Here is a 22,770-nt window from a genome sequence, read left to right on the forward strand (position 1 = left end):
ACACACAAAGAAGAAAAGTAAAAATTGTCCATACATCGAATTTAGAAAGTGCTATTATTAAGAGATGTGAACATCAGTAAGAAAATGTGGAAAGAGAAGTGGGAAGGGAGTGGGGGTGGAGATAAAGATTTTTAGCTTTACGTAAACTGAGTTTAAGATGTTGGAAATGAATCAAATGGAAATCTCCCCAAGGCCATTGAAAATATGGGATGGGGACTTGTTAGAGAGGCAACAGTTCAGTTCAGTTCCATCACTCGGTCGTGTCCTACTCTTCGCAACCCCATGGACTGCAGCACGCCAGGATTCCCTGTCCATCACCAGCTCCTGGAGATTCATGTCCATCAAGTCGATGATGCCATCCAACCATCTCATCCTCTGAGAGATGACAGTTGGGAATAATAATCATGGGTGATATTCAAAACATATAACCACCAGTGGAGCAGCACACTAACAAGCCTGAGTGCACCGTGGCCATGAGCACACAGCACAGCCTGCCCAGCGCCCACAGTGCACTGTGGGCTCTAGATGCAGGCGAGAAGCTGTGGGTAGGGGGGGACAGGCAATAGGATCTCTGAGTGAGAAATGACTAAAAGAAAAAAAAAGAATTTGATGAAAAACACTTCCAGATCAACCATACTTTGTAGGTTTAACGTGAAAGAGAGACAGAGGGTATTAAAAAGACAGGACTGTGTTATGAAACTAATTTTCTCCTTAAGTTGCCAAGAGGAGAAATTTTAAGGGGAAAGAAAAAGACTGTAAATAGTGATGAATTCCATTGAGAAATTGAGGAGAATGAGAAGCAAGGTAAAGCATATGGATTTAGTGAACAGGAATAAATAGGAAAACTTGAAGAAATCAGGTTTGATAGTATAGGGAAAATTTAAGATACACAGCAATAAATAATGATATTTGGTAATAATGATGCAGAGCCAGAAAATATAAATTCTTCTGTAATAAATGGCACCAGAAGACTCAAGGCAAATGACAAGGTTATAGTTTAAGAAGGTGAGAAGAAACAAAGGCCATCAATATTTGAAGAGTGAATGGATGAGAATTTTCCAGATTTGATGAAATACCTCAATTCATAGATACTAAATCCCAAGGAATCTTAAACAAGTAATCTCAATATATTTTAACAAATTTTCCCACATCAAATACATGGAAATCTTAAAACTGCTGGACCTCAAATACATGGAAATCTTAAAAGCTGGCCAAAATAAAAGACCACAAGAAGAAGTGCTGCATAAACCAAAAACATTTCCTGGTAGAAACAAGGGAAGCTGGAAAATAGTGGAATCATAATTTCAAAGTGCTAAAAGAAGACTCAGAAATCCATATCCAGCAAAAACCCTTCAACAGAAATGGAGGCAAGCTAAAAACATTTTCAGATAAACAAATGAAACAGCATGCCTCTGAAGAAAATTTTCCTGACTGAAGGAAAATGATTTGAGCTGGAAAGCTACAGATACAGAAAGGAACCCAAAACAGCAAGACTAGTAAATACATAGAAATTTTAAGTAAACATCAACTATACAAAATTTTAATTATGCTTTGTGAAGTTTAAAATACAAAGAGACAAATTCAAGTAAATGATAGCAGCGTGCAAATCATGAAGGGGAAATGGTGTATTTTACAGAACTTGAAAAAGGGAGAATGTGGAAGAGGCTAGGCCCTCTTGATGTTCTAGAAAGACCGTTATTACCACAGGATGAGGGGCAGCTAAAGCTGTTAGGAAACCAATGCCTCAAAGAAGAAAGAAGTATAAGTGTCATTTTGAAACTGAAGAGATGAGCTGTAACTGTTACTGAAAGAAGTGTTATGAAGAAGATAAATATACTGACACTCTAGAATGGTCAAGGGGGATGGGTTTACATATATTGTCTATGTGATTTAATTCTGGCTCCTGTTAAGCCTTTATTATTAGCTCTACTTTACCAGCGAGGAAACTGTCTAGGCGGAGCCACCCTGAATCAGAGTTAGTGGCAAAGTAGGAATTGGTGAGTCCAGACATCATCACCTCCCCTAAAAGAAAGGTTACTGGGGCCGGGGAGTATCTGTGTTAGCCATTCTATGGGTGTCAGGAGGCTCGGAGTTCCAGGTGTGGCTGCCCCTGTTTCTGCCAGGGTGCAGGGAAAGTAATGCCACATGTATGAGGACAGGACTCTTTCAAGGTTTCAGTAAGTTATGAGAAAGTCTCATTTTCTGTAATCCATTAATCGTCTGGATGAATCATTTTCCTCCAGGATGAAACTCACTTCTGTCAACTGCTCTTCTATAGACTGTATTGTTAGGTTTTCCCCCTCAATCTGATTTCACAAGTGTCCATAATCTTACTCGCTCCCCTCCACTGTCATTTTCTCCTACAATGTTAAAATGGTTTGGTTTTTTAATGTCATAGTCACTTGCTTCATGTTCATCCCCTTTTTGCCCCTCTTCTCTTTTTTTCTTTTCCCAAGCAGATAAACCTTTGCTGCTTTTTGTAAGAACTGATAACTAACAATAAGTCTAGGGTGCCACTTTACAACATCTACAAGTTTCTAGAAATTTACTCGAAATTCTGTTTCTTGCTGTTCAGCTGCTAAGTCATGTCCAACTCCTAGTGACCCCATGGACTGCAGCACGCCAGGCTCCTCTGTCCTCCACCGCCTCCAGGAGTTTGCTCAAATTCATGTCCACTGAATCGGTGATGCTATTTAACTATCTCATCCTCTGCCAACAGTTAAATGACACTTCACTGCCTGGCACAAGTAGGGGCTCCTGGTGGCCGAGCTCAGCCTGGCAGACGGAAGCAGGATTTTAAACGACCACTACCAGCCTCTCTCTCTGATGGACACATCTCCCTCAATATACCAAAAACACCACCGCATCATCATCCAAATTATAAACCATTTCTTATAACAGCAGACCATCAACCATTTTTTTCCACACTTTTTTCATAAGAAAGGGAAAAAAATCACATATTCATACAGAAGGTAAGACATGGAAATATAGCCATAAAAATATTTCCCGAGTGTAAGGTTCAAAAAATATGGTTAATCAGCCAGTGTTTTAATTACCCTGAGGTTGGACCTTCAAACCAAAAACTCATAATCTAATTAAAGAAGTCCATCATATAGACAGAACATAAAGCAACATGCAATTAACATTTCCTAAAAATAAAACCAATCCAAGAACATTTTGATTTATTCTAATTATAGTGTTAATTCTGTACCTAATGCAGCAATGGTTTTGCATTAAGCAAAAAGTCCTTGAAAGGTCTTTCTTCAAACTGTAATAAGCTTATATTTCTCCCACTGTAGCTGCTTGTAACGTACATAAAAGAATCACAGAGAATTCTCAATCTGTGGATATTATAAAATATAGATGACAGAAACCTGGCCCTGAATGCTCCCATAAGAACAGTTTGCTACAATCATACTACAAAGAGTCTTAAGGATAGCACTTTGATCAATCTGCTTCATTCATCTCCATTTACTTGAAAGAATGTCTCAGAAAGGGCTAAGAGCCAATATAACTGAATTCTTAAATACAGACTTGCACTTGGTACTCTGTATCGCTCCCACTACAGTGCTATGAACCCACTAAACCTTCAGAAAGCACTGCTTCCAGCATGGTGGTGGGTACTTTCTCTAATGGAACATGCTATGGTATACAACTGATCATTGGGAAAGCTGATGAATTGCACGTGACTCCTGGTATTTAAAGATTTCAAAAGTGAAGATACTATATTCCAAAGTGTGATATTGAACATAAAGTAGAAGGGAACTTGAGGAAATCTCCTAGTCCCATTATTTTACAGATCAGGAATCTAATACACAGAGAGGTAAATAGTTCTGCCTATTTGTATACCAAGTCCTGTGAAAGTTCAGTTCAGTTCAGTCACTCAGTCATCTCCGACTCTTTGCGACCCTATGGTGTGACCCTGTGGACTGCAGCACGGCAGACCTCCCTGTCCATCACCAACTCCCGGAGTTTACTCAAACTCATGTCCATTGAGTCAGTGATGCCATCCAACCATCTCATCCTCTGCTGTCCCCTTCCCTTGCCTTCAATGTTTGCCAGCATCAGAGTCTTTTCAAATGAGTCATCAGGTGGCCAAAGTACTGGAGTTTCAGCATCAACATCAGTCTTTCCAATGAATATTCAGGACTGATTTCCTTTAGGATGTACTGGTTGGATCTCCTTGCTGTCCAAAGGACTCTCAGGAGTCTTCTCCAATAGCACAGTTCAAAAGCATCAAATCTCTGGCACTCAGCTTTCTTTATAGTCCAACTCTCACATCCATACATGGCCACAGGAAAAACCATAGCCTTGACTAGACGGACCTTTGTTGGCAAAGTAATGCCTCTGCTTTTTAACATGCTGTCTAGGTTGGTCATAACTTTTCTTTAAAGGAGTAGGCGTCTTTTGATTTCATGGATGCAGTCACCATCTGCAGTGATTTTGGAGCCCCCAAAAATAAAGTCTGACACTGTTTCCACTGTTTCCCCATCTATTTGCCATAAAATGATGGGACCAGATGCCTGATCTCAGTTTTCTGACTGTTGAGCTTTAAGCCAACTTTTTCACTCTCCTCTTTCACTTTCATCAAGAGGCTCTTTAGTTCCTCACTTTCTGCCATAAGAGTGGTGTCATCTGCATATCCGAGGTTATTGATATTTCTCCCGGCAATCTTGATTCCAGCTTGTGCTTCATCCACTCCAGGATTTCTCATGATGTATTCTGCATATAAGTTAAATAAGCAGGGTGACAATATACAGCCTTGACATACTCCTTTCCCAATTTGGAACCAGTCTGTTATTCCATGTCCAGTTCCAACTGTTGTTTCTTGACCTGCATACAGGTTTCTCAGGAGTCCTATGCAAAGTGCGAGCCAAATCAGCTCTACTGACTCCTAGATCTTTGGAGTCAGAAAGATCTGGTTTTAGATCCAACTTTTTTCACATAAACATATGAAAATGCAAGTTACTTCCCTAACTCTTCTTTCCTCGTCTTTAGAACAGAAACAGTAATGCAGACCCAGCAGGATGTGAAGATTAAATGAAATAATGATAAGATACCTTTGATGTGGCTGCTCCTTTAAGCGGCAGAACCCAAGGTGTTGGTTTTCCTTCTAAAGATATGTGAGGATGATCTTAAATACCCTCTAGACAATGTCAGAAAATAGAAAGACTTCCATATGCATCAGAGGTTAGCAAAATTATCAGCACCAATTATTAAAGATTCTTCACCAATATCAAGAGAATTATAAATGAGATCTTTGGAAGTAAGAGGATAAAAGGTTCTTCAAAGAAGCCATGTAAGCCTTCTATGATGGATGAGCCCAAGGAGTATCTATGCCTTCAAATCAGTCCAGTGAGACATTTTGTATTCTGTTTTTTTCAATCACTCCTAATATTTATTGTGCTAAATCTATCTTGCTATAGCCACACAAGCCATATTTTCTGTCCTTTATTAATTAAAAGGTGGTGTGTGAAGGATGGGGAGGAAAGCTAGATGTGTAAAGGAGGAAAAGAGAAGAAATCTTAAAAAAAAATTTTTTTTAATTTTGTTTTTTTTACTGGAGTATAATTGCTTTACAAAGACAAGGGGGCACAGTGGTAACACATCTGCAGGTTTGACCCCTGGGTTGGGAAGATCCCTTGGAGTAGGAAATGGCAACCCACTTCAGTATTCTAGCCGGGAAATTCCATGGACAGCACAGCTTGGTGGGTCCGCGGGGTCGCAAAAAGTTGGACACAGCTGAACACTATGCATACAACTGCTTTACAATCTTGTGTTAGTTATATATCACTATACAACATAAACTATGGTTTTGCATGCTGTTAAAATTCTGTAAGTATGATAATTTTGAATTAAAAAAAAGAGAGGAGTCTAACAGGGCTCTTTTTTCGCATTTCAGAATGGAAATTAGGGGAAAAAGAAAATAATAACTTTGAATAAGTATAAAGTTGTAATTACTCTAATAAAATAAACCATTTCTAAACTGAAAGTTACAGACTATTTTAATGTTTTTTAAAGTACTGGTGCAGCCATGAAATTAAAAGACGTTTACTTCTTGGAAGGAAAGTTATGACCACACTACATACCGTATTGAAAAGCAGAGATATTACTTTGCCAACAAAGGTCCGTCTAGTCAATGCTATGGTTTTTCTTGTGGTCATGTATGGATGTAAGAGTTGGACTGTGAAGAAGGCTTAGTGCCGAAGAATTTATGCTTTTGATCTGTGGTGTTGGAGAAGACTCTCGAGAGTCCCTTGGACTGCAAGAAGATCCAACCAGTCCATTCTGAAGGAGATCAGCCCTGGGATTTCTTTGGAAGGAATGATGCTAAAGCTGAAATTCCAGTACTTTGGCCACCTCATACGAAGAGTTGACTTATTGGAAAAGTCTCTGATGCTGGGAGGGATTGGGGGCAGGAGGAGAAGGGGAAAACAGAGGATGAGATGGCTGGATGGTATCACTGACTCGATGGACGTGAGTCTGAGTGAACTCCGGGAGATGGTGATGGACAGGGTGATTCACGGGGTCGCAAAGAGTCGGACACGACTGAGCGACTGAACTGAACTGAACTGAAAGTACTGGTAGCACTTTTTATTTATCTAAGAATGACTAGAGAATCACAGAATTTGAGCTAACTGCCATCCAAGCAGATAGGAAGAATTAGTCCCACAGAACTGCTTTAACAAGAAGTGAACAGACCATTGACAGATGAATAGATAAAGAAGATGTGGTACATATATACAATAGAACACTACTCAGCCATAAAAAGAGTAAAATAATGTCAGCTGCAGCCATGTGGATGGACCTAGAGATTATTCACACTAAGTGAAGTAAGCAAGAGAAATAAAGACATATATGATATCACTTACATGTGGAATCTTAAAAAAATGACAGAAATAAACTTATTTACAAAACAGAAATAGACTCACAGACTTAGAAAACAAATGTATGGTTACTGAAGATAAAAGGTTGGGGGAGGCATATTAGGAGCTTGGGGCTAACATATACACACCACTATACATAAAATAATCAAAAGGACCAAATGTACAGCACAGAGAACTCTACTCAACACTCTGCAATAACCTAAAGAGTAAAAGAATCTGAAAAATAACAGACATCTGTAAAAAAAAAAAATCTTAAGAGAATACTGAAATAAATTGGAAACATAAATTTTAAAAAAGACGTGACCAGACGTTAAGTTGATATCTGACTATATCCCATGAATCTTGCCTCTCCAATATAGCAGTTAGACCCAATAAAGATTATTTTACAATTAGATATTTTTAGTATATTTCCTGTGAGTAAATTCTCACAAATAAGATTGTGGAGGATTTCATGTAGGTGCTATAATTTACTTAACCAAATCTCATTTGTTAAATCATTTTTTAAATCATGATTGATAGTATTTAAATGAATGTAACTTTATATAATAAGTTTTTCATACTTTTGAATTATATACTTAAAATAAATACCCATAAATGAGGCTTATGAACTTGTGGGTATGCATTATTTTCGCTCTTCATATGTGTTAACAAATTGCTCTCTAAAGAGACTTCACCACCTTTATTGCTACCAGCAGTATATGAACATTTCTGCTTTACTAGAATTAGATATTATTAGTTTAAATGCAAAATTAATACCTATAAAATAATACCTAGCTTTTAAACCTGAATCTCTTTACTACAAAACATTCTCCCATACATTTATCATCTATATTTTTATCTCTGAGAAATGGTTTACATTTATGCAAATTCATCACAATGGTATGTTCTGATTAAGGATACGTGGTATCCTTTAAAGGATATTTGGTATCACATCAGGCTCTCTGCTTGAATTTATAGCAGCAGGAAGGAAAGGAACAACATAGAGGGTAAAACAGTCATAAATATTTGTAGAAATGCCACTCTCCAGGTTCCCTATTCCCCAGGCATTAGAACTTAGTGATGAGTCAAAAGACAATGGAATTCTTAGAGAGATCATCTTCTTGGGAAAGGAACTAATTTCCTTGTTTCGTAAAATATGTACTATTAAGGATTTAATTGAGATCAAAGATGGAAAAAAATCAAGGGAATTTTATTTCTTGTATAGTGCTTCTAATAAATTTTAGCAATGTGGGGATAATCAGCTTCTTTTCACATTAAAATAGGACACTGAATATCTTCTTACCCAAAGTAAAGTAAAATTTTACTGTTAAGCAACACTAAAACACAATAAGAAAATTCTTCTGTAGTAATTAGAAATTCTAGTTTCTTGCAGGAATCCCTCAGAAGAAATGGAGTAGCCATCATGGACAACAAAAGAGTCCGAAATGCAGTACTTGGATGCAATCTCAAAAACGACAGAATGATCTCTGTTTGTTTCCAAGGCAAATCATTCAATATTACGGTAATCCAAGTCTACGCCCCAACCAGTAACGCTGAAGAAGCTGAAGTTGAACGGTTCTACGAAGACCTACAAGATCTTTTAGAACTAACACCAAAAAAAGATGCCCTTTTCATTATAGGGGACTGGAATGAAAAGTAGGAAGTCAAGAAACACCTGGAGGAACAGGCAAATGTGGCCTTGGAATACGGAATGAAGCAGGGCAAAGACTAACAGAGTTTTGCCAAGAAAATGCACTGGTCATAGCAAATACCCTCTTCCAACAACACAAGAGAAGACTCTACAAATGGACATCACCAGATGGTCAACACCAAAATCAGATTGATTATGTTCTTTGCAGCCAAAGATGGAGAAGCTCTATGCAGTCAACAAAAAGAAGACTGGGAGCTGACTGTGGCTCAGATCATGAACTCCTTATTGCCAAATTCAGACTTAAATTGAAGAAAGTAGGGAAAATCACTAGACCATTCAGGTATGACCTAAATCAAATCCCTTATGATTATACAGTGGAAGTGAGAAATAGATTTAAGGGCCTAGATCTGATAGATAGAGTTCCTGATGAACTATGGACTGAGGTTCGTGACATTGTACAGGAGACAGGGATCAAGACCATCCCCTGGAAAAGAAATGCAGAAAAGCAGAATGGCTATCTGGGGAGGCCCTACAAATATCTGTGAAAAGAAGAGACGTGAAAAGCAAAGGAGAAAAGGAAAGATATAAGCATCTGAATGCAGAGTTCCAAAGAATAGCAAGAAGAGATAAGAAAGCCTTCCTCAGCCATCAGTGCAAAGAAACAGAGGAAAACAACAGAATGGGAAAGACTAGAGATCTCTTCAAGAAAATTAGAGATACCCAGGGAACATTTCATGCAAAGATGGGCTCGATAAAGGACAGACATGGTATGGACCTAGCAGAAGCACAAGATATTAAGAAGAGGTGGCAAGAATACACAGAAGAACTGTACAAAAAAGATCTTCACGACCCAGATAATCATGATGGTGTGATCACTGACCTAGAGCCAGACATCCTGGAATGTGAAGTGGGCCTTAGAAAGCATCACTACGAACAAAGCTAGTGGAGGTGATGGAATTCCAGTTGAGCTATTCCAAATTCTGAAAGATGATGCCGTGAAAGTGCTGCACTCAATATGCCAGCACATTTGGAAAACTCAGCAGTGGCCACAGGACTGGAAAAGGTCAGTTTTCATTCCATCCCAAAGAAAGGCAATGCCAAAGAATGCTCAAACTACCGCACAATTGCACTCATCTCACATGCTAGTAAAGTAATACTCAAAATTCTCCAAGCCAGGCTTCAGCAATACGTGAACCGTGAACTTCCTGATGTTCAAGCTGGTATTAGAAAAGGCAGAGGAACCAGAGATCAAATTGCCAACATCCGCTGGATCATGGAAAAAGCAAGAGAGTTCCAGAAAAACAACTATTTCTACTTTATTGACTATGCCAAAGCCTTTGACTGTGTGGATCACAATAAACTGTGGAGAATTCTGAAAGAGATGGGAATACCAGACCACCTGACCTGCCTCTTAAGAAATCTGTATGCAGGTCAGGAAGCAACGGTTAGAACGGGACATGGAACAACAGACTGGTTCCAAATAGGAAAAGGAGTACGTCAAGGCTGTATATTGTCACCCTGCTTATTTAATTTATATGCAGAGTACATCATGAGAAACGCTGGACTGGAAGAAGCACAAGCTGGAATCAAGGTTGCCGGGAGAAATATCAATAACTTCAGATATGCAGATGACACCACCCTTATGGCAGAAAGTGAAGAGGAACTCAAAAGCCTCTTGATGAAAGTGAAAGTGGAGAGTGAAAAAGTTGGCTTAAAGCTCAACATTCAGAAAATGAAGATCATAGTATCCAGTCCCATCACTTCATGGAAATAGATGGGGAAACAGTGGAAACAGTGTCAGACTTTATTTTTCTGGGCTCCAAAATCACTGCAGATGGTGACTGCAGCCATGAAATTAAAAGACGCTTACTCCTTGGAAGGAAAGTTATGATCAACCTAGATAGCATATTCAAAAGCAGAGACATTACTTTGCCAACAAAGGTTCGTCTAGTCAAGGCTATGGTTTTTCCTGTGGTCATGTATGGATGTGAGAGTTGGACTGTGAAGAAGGCTGAGCGCCGAAGAACTGATGCTTTTGAACTGTGGTGTTGGAGAAGACTCGAGAGTCCCTTGGACTGCAAGGAGATCCAACCAGTCCATTCTGAAGGAGATCATCCCTGGGATTTCTTTGGAAGAAATGATGCTAAAGCTGAAACTCCAGTACTTTGGCCACCTCATGCGAAGTGTTGACTCATTGGTAAAGACTCTGATGCTGGGAGGGATTGGGGGCAGGAGGAGAAGGGGACGCCAGAGGATGAGATGGCTGGATGGCATCACTGACTCGATGGACGTGAGTCTCCGTGAACTCCAAGAATTGGTGATGGACAGGGAGGCCTGGCGTGCTGCGATTCATGGGGTCGCAAAGAGTCGGACACGACTGAGCGACTGAACTGAAATGAACTGAAAGATTATTTTGGTTTTGATTAAAACATAACTTTACATTTTTTTTTAAAGTAAAGATACATATTACTTTTAAATCAGAGGAATTTAGGGAAACATTCGTGTATTGAGACACTGCAAATAGCAAAAAACATGAGTTTCACAGAAAAATGCAAAAGTGGTAGAGAGGAGGGATAATGATGGTCACAAAGAAATGGTTAGAAAGATATTTTACAACATCCAAACAGCAAAGGTATTTAGTTGTAGAAATCATAAAGCAGAAAATATATTTTCAAAATCAGTGATATTTACCAAACATTTGAATTTTGGATAATAATATATTTCTACCCAAATGAACCCTGCTATTATATCTATAAGAAGGCTGCCAAATTGTTCCAGAAGGAAATTTGGATCATGCGCTTTACAGCAGTTCATCCATTTAGTTTAAACAGCTGGCAAGGTTCAGAAATACCAGAATTAGGACATATTAATATGCAAAGAGCAGTTCAGAGTGATGGATATTTTCTTCTGCTCAGACTTGCTCACATTTCTGTAACTTTATCAAAGACACAATCATAAGCTTTGACTTTAACTGGCATGAAGTTTGGGTTGTAAGATGACAGTTCCTTTAAGGATAGTTTCCATCATTTTTCTCAGGAACATGAGAGAAAGGACAGAAAGCAGAGAAAACACAATTTCCTCTCCTTGGTTTCCTTTGGATCCTAAGAACTTTCCCTTTTTCTCCAGTATTCCTGAGGCTGGTTCTACATTTCTACCTCATCTCTTCAAATCTCACTTCATACTCTGACCTGCCATAGTGATTATGAGTTTTAGAGATGAGTGATTCTACAGAATTATTTGATAAAATCCACCCTCTTGAACACTTGTGCACTGTTGGTGGGGATAAACTGGTCCAGCCACTACAGTAAACAATATAGAGCTTCCTTCAAAAATTAAAAACTGAACTACCACATGACCCAGAAATTCCACTTCTGGGTATACATCCAAAGCAAATAAAAGTGCTACCTCGAAGAGATACCTGACTCTCATGTTCACTGCAGCATTACTCACAATAGTGAAGACCTGGAAACAAACTTAGTGTTCAGCAATAGAAGAGCAGGTAAAGAAAATGGAATGTTATTCAACTGCAAGAAAGAACTCCTGCCACTGCAGTAACATGGATAAAACTGGAAGGCACTGTGCTAAGTGAAATGAGTCAGACACAGAAAGGTAAGTAGTTGATGATGTCACTTACATGAGAAATTAAACAACACAAGAAATTACAGGTATGGAAAACAAATCGGTGGTTACCACAGGTAGGGGGTGCTGGGTGGGAACACTGGGTGAAGGTGGTCAAAAGGTGCAAATTTCCAGCTGTAAGATGAATAAGCTTTGAGGATATAACGTACATCATGGGGACTAGAGTTAGCAAAACCGCATTGCTTATTTGAAAGCTGCTGAAGGAGACCAGTCCTTTCTGATTCATGGGGTCAGAAAGAGTCGGACACAACTGAACGACTGAACTGAACTGAACTAAAGAGACTAAATCTTAAAAGTTCTAATTACAAGAAAAAAATTGTAACTGTGTGGTGATGGATGTTAACTAGCCTTATTGCAACAATCATTTTGCAATATATACATGTACTAAATCACTATTTCTGTACATCTAAAACAGATACAATGTTATGTCAATTATACTGAAGTAAAACTGGGGGTAGGGGAGAATTCACCCTCTTTCCTAAATAAAACAAACAAACAAACCAGCAAACAAATAAAACAATTATTTAGCAAACAAAAAGAAGAGGAAACTTGTTGACAGAGGTAGGTACCAGTAATATTCAGTCTGTATAATATTTGTCAGGAAACATTAGAAACATTCATTAAACATTCCAGCAATAAGACATAAATACTCTGTAGTACTGTTCAACCCACTATATTGGAAGTTCTGCCAGGTAAAATACAAGATAAATATGTAAGTGATAGAATAATTAGGAACAAAGAAAAATATTCTACTTGGAAAAGCCAAGAAAATCAATCGACAAACTGGTAAGTGATTTCAGCCAACCCATGATAAAAAATAAAAGTAGATCAAAATCAACAGCATCAGCAATAGCCGATTTGAAAGCATAAGTAAAAATGCCCAATTGCACTGGCAACACACATATTAAAATAGTTAGGAATAAACCTAATGAGAAAAATGTGAGTTCTATATAAAGAAAACCATACAATTATATTTAAGAACATAAAGGAAGATGCAAAGAAATGAACCCACACCTCATGCCAGGTTAAGAGAGTTCAATGTAATGGAGATGTCTATTATCCATATTTTAATCAATTCAGTTACAATTTAGCATGTTTTCCAAGAAACTCATCAAACAGATTAAGCTTCATTTGGAATAATGAGTTTAGAAGACACAGATGAAGGAATAAACATATCTATACACTGTATGGTAGGCAAGTTTAAAATTTTTTAAAGAAAGGACTGGAAGGTAAAGGTAAAAAACTAGCCATTAAACACATTTAAAAAAAAACCAAATTATAAGCTTGTGGTGGTGATTAACATTTACTTACTGTTCTAAGCAAAGATTTGTTACAAGAAAAGGAAAAACAATCAGTGCCATGGAATAGAAAATGAAGAAACAGATCTGTGTGTGCAAACTCAAAGGATGGTAAGGATAAGCTTCCAAATTAGTAGGGAAAGGATGGATGGGAAAACTCAGTAAACAGGGCTTACAAACTGGTTATCAACTTGTGGGGTAAAAATAAACTTATGGATTATATATCATATATTCTAAATGTAATGAAACAATAATATTATTAGGTAAATTATTATTTATATTAATAATATTAATAAAATAAAAAAATAATATTAGGAAAAACATACAATGGATCTTTAGACTACAGAAGAGCTTAAAGCAATACAGGGGGACAGCAACAAAGGAAAATACTAAAAAACCTGGGGATGTAAAATACAGGCTTCTGTGTAATAAATACCAAGGAAAGTACCAGTGTACTTTTGATATTAAAGCTCTCCTTCTGTTTAAACTCTTCTGTTAAGAAACAGAAGAGAGAGAGAAACAATTCTACTGCATGAAACATATATAATATCAGATGTCTCATCTAATATTACATGTTGGTTAATAAAATCAACTCCAGGTTTGTTTGATTATCTGAGTTTGTACCCAACTCTGCCAGCTACTGTGACCTTGGGCAGGGTTTCTCAGCTTTCTGGTCTCAGCTCCCTCATTTGTAAAATGGAGACAATCCACCAGGTTTGCTGTGCAGAAAGAAGTAAATTAGTTAATCCACATAAAGTGCTTAGAATGGTGTGTGGGCTCATTAGCCACAAGTGCCATTATTACTGTATACAATAAAAAATATTCAGAATATTTAAATATGTAAAGAATTTTTTAATTAATTTTTTTAAGTACAAAGAATGTAATTTACAAGTGAATAAAATGTTCAGTTCAATTCAGTCTTCGGACTCTTTGTGACCCCATGAACTGCAGCACGCCAGGCCTCCCTGTCCATCACCAACTCCTGGAGTCCACCCAAACCCATGTCCATTGAGTCAGTGATGCCATCTTACCATCTCATCTTCTGTCGTCTCTTCTCCTCCTGCCTTCAGTATTTCCCAACATCAGGGTCTTTTCAAATGAGTTAGCTCTTCGTATCAGGTGGCCAAAATATTGGACTTTCAACTTCAACATCAGTTATTCCAATGAACACCCAGGACTGATTTCCTTTAGGATGGACTGGCTAGATCTCCTTGCAGTCTGAATAAAATGTAGGGACAGATAATTCATAGAAGAAATATAAATGACCAATAAACATTTAAAAAAAAATCCTCAATGGTAATACTCTAAGAAATGCAAATTCAAACTCCAACAAGATAACAATTTGTATCCATCAGATTAAAAAAAATAATCCACAGAATGATTATAGTGCCAGTGAGGTTATAGAGAAACAGCTCCTCAAATGCAATGTTGGCGAGTATCAATTTATGCCCACTTTGAAGAATAAATATAGAACATTATAAAATATAGAATATATATACTATCATCTAACAATTTCATTTCCTAGAATCTGCCCTGGATAAATACTCTAGTCCTGCAAAAATACATTGTTTATAATTAGGGATATGAGAAAACCCCTAAATGTCCATCAGTATAGCTAGGTAAACAATCATTCATGGTTTAATGCAACTGTTTAAAATAATAAGCTCTATCTACATATACTGCCCAAGAATTTTCAAAGCCATACTGTTAAATTGAAAAACAAATTGAAGAAAAATACATAATAATTGATTCCATGTACTTTTTAAAGTCTACAAAACAGTATAATATATAATTCATACATACACATGTGTACTATACAAAGCATATTTGTAGAAAAATATATATGCTTTACTTGTATATGTATATATGTAAACCACATAAAGACAATGGTCAATTGGGGACCAGGCAAAGGAGGGGGTGGGGCCTGCAGGAAAATAATTTTATCAAGGTTGAATTGTATTTTATGTGTATTGACTTAATCCTTTACAATGAAGTGCATTCATTTATTTATTGTGAAATTTTAAAATTCAACAAAAATCAATGAGACCTAGCACACACAAACTCTCAAATAATTGCTGTTACTGTAGATATGAATATAATGATTAACCCTGAAATGATGTGCTAGTCTCTTACTCTCAAGGCACTTAGTCTAGTTTTCTGAGAACAACGATGAATACCACTCTCAGCTCTACACGCATTACAATTTTTCAAACAGATTTCTAAAACTAACATAAAGTGAAAGCTTGCATAGCTTTCAAGCAATCAGGAACCCCTGCTGAATTGATTCAAAATGAAAGAGAAGCCTCAGTCCTCTTCTTCAGTAGACATGGCCTAACTCACACACCTTTGTTTTGCAAAGGCCAGAGTACTTCCAGATTCAAAGAGCAAGAAGAAAATTCACACTCTGAGGGCTGTTTTTTTTTTTTTTTTGCTTTATTCGCATTTTCATTTTTTAAAATTACTCACATTAATATCCTATCTCTGTGCAGCTGACAGAAATACAATTTATTTGAGAAACAGAAACATGAATTGCCCCAGGTTTTTAACTTTGATTGTTATAAATATGATACAGTGAATGCTGATTTGAAACCTCTAAAAACAAGCTCTGCAAAATTCAAATCATTTCTAGATAAAATGTTAAATTTTATACAGCAAGTTTGTATCAGGGAAACATCAATTATTTTAGGTTTGCCCTTCAGTTCATACCATAGAAATCTCAGTCTTGTCTTGGTCTGTCCTTCAATTATAGATATAAGGTCAACAGTTTGGTATATTATACTTAATGTAATGATTGTATCCAATTTATCCCTTTCTTATCCAATGATAATTTTTATTAATGTAAGTTATGTGGAATAGATGGAGTCAGGCCAATCATAAAGTCCCCTGACTGCAGTTATGAAATTTGCTCAACTTCATAATGATGGAAAGTCATATCTGGAAATTCCGAGGGTACCTTCAACTTGGAAGTTAACTTCTTTGAGTACATTAGGACTGTCCTTGGCGAATGGTAAAGGACCTCACTAAATAAAATGCATGATTAGATTTACACTGACATAAATATATTTCCCAATGCCTCAATTTATTCATTTTAAAAATGAGATTGGATTAGATGATTTAATCCTATCTTTCAGTCCAAAAAAAGGGGGGAAAAAACAGAAAACTAAGTATGTGCTTTCTTATAGAAATCATTCCAGAGAAAATTAGGTCAATTTTAAGTAAGAAGTAAAAAATAAAATAAAATATAGATATATCTCTGGTGAAATTCTAGAACAGATTATCAAAGATGTATGTGGTCCATCAATACTTGACAAATAAAAGTTAACAGTAACAATGATCATAATAATTTAGCAAAGGTTGCATAAGAAATTTCATCAAATAAGAGGTTTTTTTTTTTTCTTTGTAAAGCAGGGTAATTGGACTAAGCAATGAAAAAAATGCTGGAACGATTACATGCATTCAGGTTGTTAGCAAGAGATTTGAAGATTTTTTCATATGAAGACTGAAAAATGTGGATAATGAGATCTTCTTGTGACTTGGGAGACCAAAAGGACTGATAAGTTTCATTACCAAGATAAAGTTCATGATCAAGTTGAAGGATTAATTATTTATTAATGGTTTATTATCTGTTTTGAAGGTTTTGCCCACAGTCTTGACTCCATTGCTTTTTAAAATCATTAAAGATATAAAGAGAATCAAATTTAGAAATCATTTAACTCAAGGAAGCATGGGTAACTGTACATCTAATCACAAAACCTTAATTCCAAATGTTTAACAGGCTAAAGTGACAAGATTAAAAGTATGAGAGGAAATGTAGATAAAGAAAGATCTTGCCTACCAGTAACAATAAAGAAATAATAAAAATTCTGGCTATTCAATACTCCATCAGTACTATGAATATGACACTGTACTTACACATCTAAAACAAGCTTGACATGAACCAGTCGTGTGCATGACTTCATCTTCTCCTCTCCCAAAACAACTGCAGTTTAAACTCGGCTACTAGTGTTCAGGAAAATCTATGTTTCGGTGTTCAGAAATCTATGTTTAGTTCTGGCTACCCTATTTAAAAGATAATGGTTACCTTTTTAGTTCTGGCTACCATACTTAAAAATACATTAGAGACAATTTTAGACAAAAGGCAGTTTTAAATATGGTAACTCGGAACTGTGTCACATAAAGAAATTAAAGATATTTTTAGCTTAGAAATACAAAGTGTGTGCACTTGGGTTTGTTTGTACAGTTTTTAGAAAAGAAGTAAAGGGAAGTAGCCAGTCCATCCTAAAGGAAATCAGTCCTGAATATTCACTGGAAGGACTGATGCTGAAGCTGAAACTCCAATACTTTGGCCACCTGATGCAAAGAACTGACTCATTGAAAAGACCCAGATGCTGGGGAACATTGAAGGCGGGAGGAGAAGGGGACGACAGAGGATGAGATGGTTGGATGAATCACCGACTCAATGGACATGAGTTTGAGTAAACTCCGGGAGTTGGTGATGGACAGGGAGGCCTGGCATTCTGCAGTCCATGGGGTTGCAAAGAGTCAGACACGACTGAGTAACTGAACTGAAAGGGAAGCAAAATGAAAATACTAATATTTGTAGGATTATCTCTTGGCAAACAGATTTGTTTCACATTTAATTCTTTTTATCTTATTTTTGTAAACAGATGTTTAACCAAAAACAATAGAATTATTCTTCACAGCCACCATTTTTATAATCAGGAAAAGAGAGAAGTGGGAAGAAGAGATATATAAGCTTAGTTAAAGCAAACATCGTAGTTCCACTCATGTTTCTCCAGGTTTATTCATCTTGTGTATTCAATGTCAAGCATATTGGCAGGTAAAGAGCAGATATTCAATAAGTTTAAATAAATGAATGTTTAAATAAATGAATAATGGAAGAATGAATAAGTAATTATGGAGTGAATGACTGGAGAGGTCCCAGATACTAGAAATGTTCCAGTCAAGGTGGGATGACTATCAGGAATCTCTTGAAAGGATTTCTAAAAGAAGATAATGAGACTAGAAGACTTGAAGATGCCTTTTAAATGTCAAATTATTTAAGAGATCAATTATTTCCTACAGTTTTGATCACTATTATCATTTAAGCATTAGAAGTTGGTCAAAGATACGAGTTTATTATTAAAGGGAGAGAGAGTGATAAAATGTAAAGTTTAAGATTTCTGGTACGGAAAAGCTTGCATTTTTCCATATGTAAGTAAATTATGTCAATTTAAGTGTAATGCCCTTCAGAAAGGAAATAAAATATATAATTTGAATGGCAATGTACAATTTCACTTTTGTCATGAACTATTAAATCCTTTCTGCAGTTTTGACAAAAACATAGCAATTAAATTACATTCTAAAACAATATCTGTGTACTTCATTTGGGATCCTAACTTACCTATGTAGCGTTAATGCATTTTACATTGAAATTAAGCAATGTTTCCATGGATTAGTGACTCCTGTGAGTAAGTAGCTACTTATGTTTCATGCTTACGTTTTTTATTATAAATATTTTATAATACAACTCCAATGTTATGTTCTATTAGGCTTATTTTTTAACAGAGAATTTTTTGTTAAAGTATTTAAAATAAAATGTATTACAGACAATGTTAGAAAAATAAGGATGTTGTACATAGATAAACAAAGGCATTAACCATATCCCATAGGATATTGAAATGATTTATTCTTTTAAAAATTATTTAAATGTTGCAAGGTTTTAGATATACAAAGAATAATAATTTTAAACTAATAATAAGACATTAAGTAATCTGAAGAGTTTTAGAAGAACATAATTATGTAAAAAACTTGTAATGAAACATATAAATTTTAATGGTGTTTGTTTTTTGCTAGTGGGACTGTGGGTGATTTTTCCCCCCATTCTTTCTACATTTTTATAATCAGCATAAACCATTTTCAAAAAAGTTTTCATAAAATAAGAGTAAAATAACACATGATACATATTTCAAAAGCAAAATATTTATGCTATTTTAAAAGTTATTATTTAACTTGAATGTCTTTATGTCACACAAATGAAAAGCTCTCCTATAACACATCTTAAGGGTGCCTGGGGCAAGGCCCCTTGCTACAGCACTACGAAAGGATTATTTCACTGAACTGAATACTCGGGTTAGGCAGTTAGAGTAGGGAAAAGGGGCACCCAAAATGTTAGTCAGAAGAAGTAGCGGCTAAACCAAGGACCTGAGTGAAGACTCCTGGCAGGAAAATGAGTCTGGCATACCCCCTTCCCTGAGAGGTCTCGGCTCATGCCTTATTTGCATAGAGTACAAACAACCAGGCCCCAGGACTGTCCAGAGGAGGGAACAAATGATTTAAGCAGGAAGTCAAAAAGGGGGCAGGACCACTCCTGCAGGAGTTGGTCTGCTCACACATTTCCAGAGCGTACAGCTGAACAGATCTTGCCTGCTTGGGCTATCCTGGTCTGACCTTTCAATTCTTTGCTATGATCAGAAAAGAACCAACCTAATACTCCAAATAAGCAAAGCCACTTTTTTAAGTAGTAAAATCGTTGGAAAATTAGACCAACTCATAAAATTTATTTTTTTCCTGAATCACTTTAAGCTGCTTTCTTGCTTTCATGATGCGATCAATATTTTTTAACCTTCTCTAAATGGTTCAGCAATATATCGTGACTGTCAGGGACTGAATAGTAGAGCACTCAGTGCCTGCCAAGGGGCAGAAAGGCACTGCTGACAATAAAAGTTTTAGCTTTTGAGTTATAGTGTTTATTCCTCACACAATTTCTGTGCTAGATATTAATACTTATTAGACATTAATACTTCTTATTATACATTACTACTGTTATTATGTCTTTCTTTACCTTTTACTCTTCTTCCCTTGACTTCCCCTAGTTTATGGCTTCAAATACCACATGGTATAAAAATAAATTAATATTGCTTATGGTTATGTTTAATAAACAATCTGATAAATTTATTCATCAACAAATATGTCCCCTGGCCAGGCATACATCAAGGCAATTGAAGAGCTGGAGCTGGGACAAGGGTGTGCTTGAGAGGGTCCAAGTGGCCAAAACAAAGGGAAGACAGACTGGTAGTGTAGTAGAACATGGCCAGAGATGAAGTGAAAACCCCAGTTACGCAGTGCACTACAGGCAACATACAGATTTTGGTTTCAACTCTGGGTGGGGAGCTGCTGAGTGGTGTTAGAACAGGAAGTCAATATGTTCAACTTTAAATTTTTAAATATTCAGTCCACTACAAAATTATAGTGGTTCTAACATTCAAAATATACTTAAAATCTATTCACTGTACATCTGTAACGCCACCACCCTTATACCATACCCTCTTTTGCAAGCACTATTTTAGTTGCTATTTAATGTAAAGCATTCTTTCTTTACAATCTTGGCCCTAATCATGAAGTGTTAGAGAAAAAGAGAAAACAAAGATGACTCTAAGGTTTCAGTCTGAGAAATGCAAGAATGGTATGGCCACTGAGATACAGAGCTCTGAAGAAGGTTAACTTGGTGAGGCCACAGGTCAACATAATTTTGAAATATAAAAACATGGTTCAGTTCAGTTCAGTTGCTCAGTCATGTCCGACTCTTTGTGACCCCACAAACCGCAGCACGCCAGGCCTCCTTGTCCATCACCAACTCCTGGAGCTCACTCAAACTCACGTCCATCGAGTTGGTGATGCCATTTAGCCATCTCATCCTCTGTCGTCCTCTTCTGCTCCTGCCCCCAATCCCTCCCAGCATCAGGGTCTTTTCCAATGAGTCAACTCTTTGCATGAGGTGGCCAAAGTACTGGAGTTTCAGCTTTAGCATCAGTCCTACCAATGAACACCCAGGACTTATCTCCTTTAGAATGGACTGATTGGATCTCCTTGCAGTCCAGGGGACTCTCAAGAGTCTTCTCCAACACCACAGCTCAAAAGCATCAATTCTTCGGTGCTCAGCCTTCTTCACAGTCCAACTCTCACATCCATACATGACCACAGGAAAAACCATAGCCTTGACTAAACGGACCTTTGTTGGCAAAGTAATGTCTCTGCTTTTGAATATGCTATCTAGGCTGGTCATAACTTTCCTTCCAAGGAGTAAGTGTCTTTTAATTTCATGGCTGCAGTCACCATATGCAACGATTTTGGAGCCCCAAAAAATAAAGTCTGACACTGTTTCCACTGTTTCCCCATCTATTTCCCATGAAGTGGTGGGACCGGATGCCATGATCTTCGTTTTCTGAATGTTGAGCTTTAAGCCAACTTTTTCACTCTCCTCTTTCACTTTCATCAAAAGGCTTTTTAGTTCCTCTTCACTTTCTGCCATAAAAACATAGTTAGAGAACTTATACTTATTGAATTCAACACTTTTGTAAAGCACTTCTAATCAAGAACATGTAGTACTGAAAGAAGTATAGAAATAAAGATTAATAAAATAGTCTTGAAAGCCCAGAAATAAACTCTTACATATAAGATCAATTATCTTTGACAAAGGCACCAATTCAGAGAGGAAAATGTTAGACAGTTAACAAAAATATGATCTTTGCAATGAAAAGTTTTAGAACAACTGGATAACACCAGATGAAAAGAAGAATTTAGACACTTTACTCACACAATACTCAAACACTAACTGAAAACGAAGCACAGGCCTAAATGTAAAAGCTAAGATTATAACATTTCTAGAAGAAAACACATAAGAAATTTCTTACGAACTTGGGTTTGGCCAAGAGTTCTTACATGTAACTCTAAAAGCAGAATCCATAAAAGGATTAAAAAAAAGATAAATTGATCTTGGTCAAACTTAATTAAGGCTGCAAAGAACAAATAATTTTATTTGGGATCTTAAGAACTGCAATTTAGTTGAGAGAGTAGCATTGAAAATATATGTTACCATATACAAAAGAGATAGCCAGTGGGACTTTGCTGTATGACACCAGAAGCTCAAATCCGATGTTCTGTGGCAACTTAGAGGGATGGGATGGGGTGGGAGGTGTGAGGGAGACTCAACAGGGAGGGGACACATGTATACCTATGACTGATTCATGTCGACGTCTGGCAGAAACCAATACAATATGGTAAAGCAATTATCCACCAATGAAAAATAAATAAAACATTAAAAAAAAGAATTTAAATTCAGGAGACACAGATTTGGGTAAAACAGAATATTTATGCTTTCAAAATTCACCTTCAGGAAACAAAGACAAGCTACATACAGGAATAAAGTCTGCAAATCACACGTATCTGATAAATGACTAGTTTCCAGGATATATAAAAGGCTCTTATAAATCTATAAGAAGAAGATAAATAACTTAGTTAAAACTGAGTAAACAAT

The 22,770-nt window shown here is 36.7% G+C and overlaps 1 long non-coding RNA gene across 4 annotated transcripts in view; it reads right to left on the reverse strand.

The window, feature by feature from the left end:
• The window catches only part of LOC139180227 (uncharacterized), a 478,513-nt gene that overhangs the window by 281,508 nt on the left and 174,235 nt on the right, over positions 1 to 22,770 (reverse strand). For 3 of the 4 annotated variants that reach the window (XR_011564557.1, XR_011564555.1, XR_011564554.1), the window contains exon 7: positions 14,486 to 14,672. The exons of the other annotated variant lie outside the window; for it this stretch is intronic. This is a non-coding gene — a long non-coding RNA (uncharacterized lncRNA). The remainder of the gene's footprint in view (positions 1 to 14,485; positions 14,673 to 22,770) is intronic. 4 annotated transcript variants of the gene reach the window in all.

This window comes from Bos indicus, chromosome 27 (genome assembly GCF_029378745.1).
Source record: "Bos indicus isolate NIAB-ARS_2022 breed Sahiwal x Tharparkar chromosome 27, NIAB-ARS_B.indTharparkar_mat_pri_1.0, whole genome shotgun sequence".
NCBI classification, from domain to species: domain Eukaryota; kingdom Metazoa; phylum Chordata; class Mammalia; order Artiodactyla; family Bovidae; genus Bos; species Bos indicus.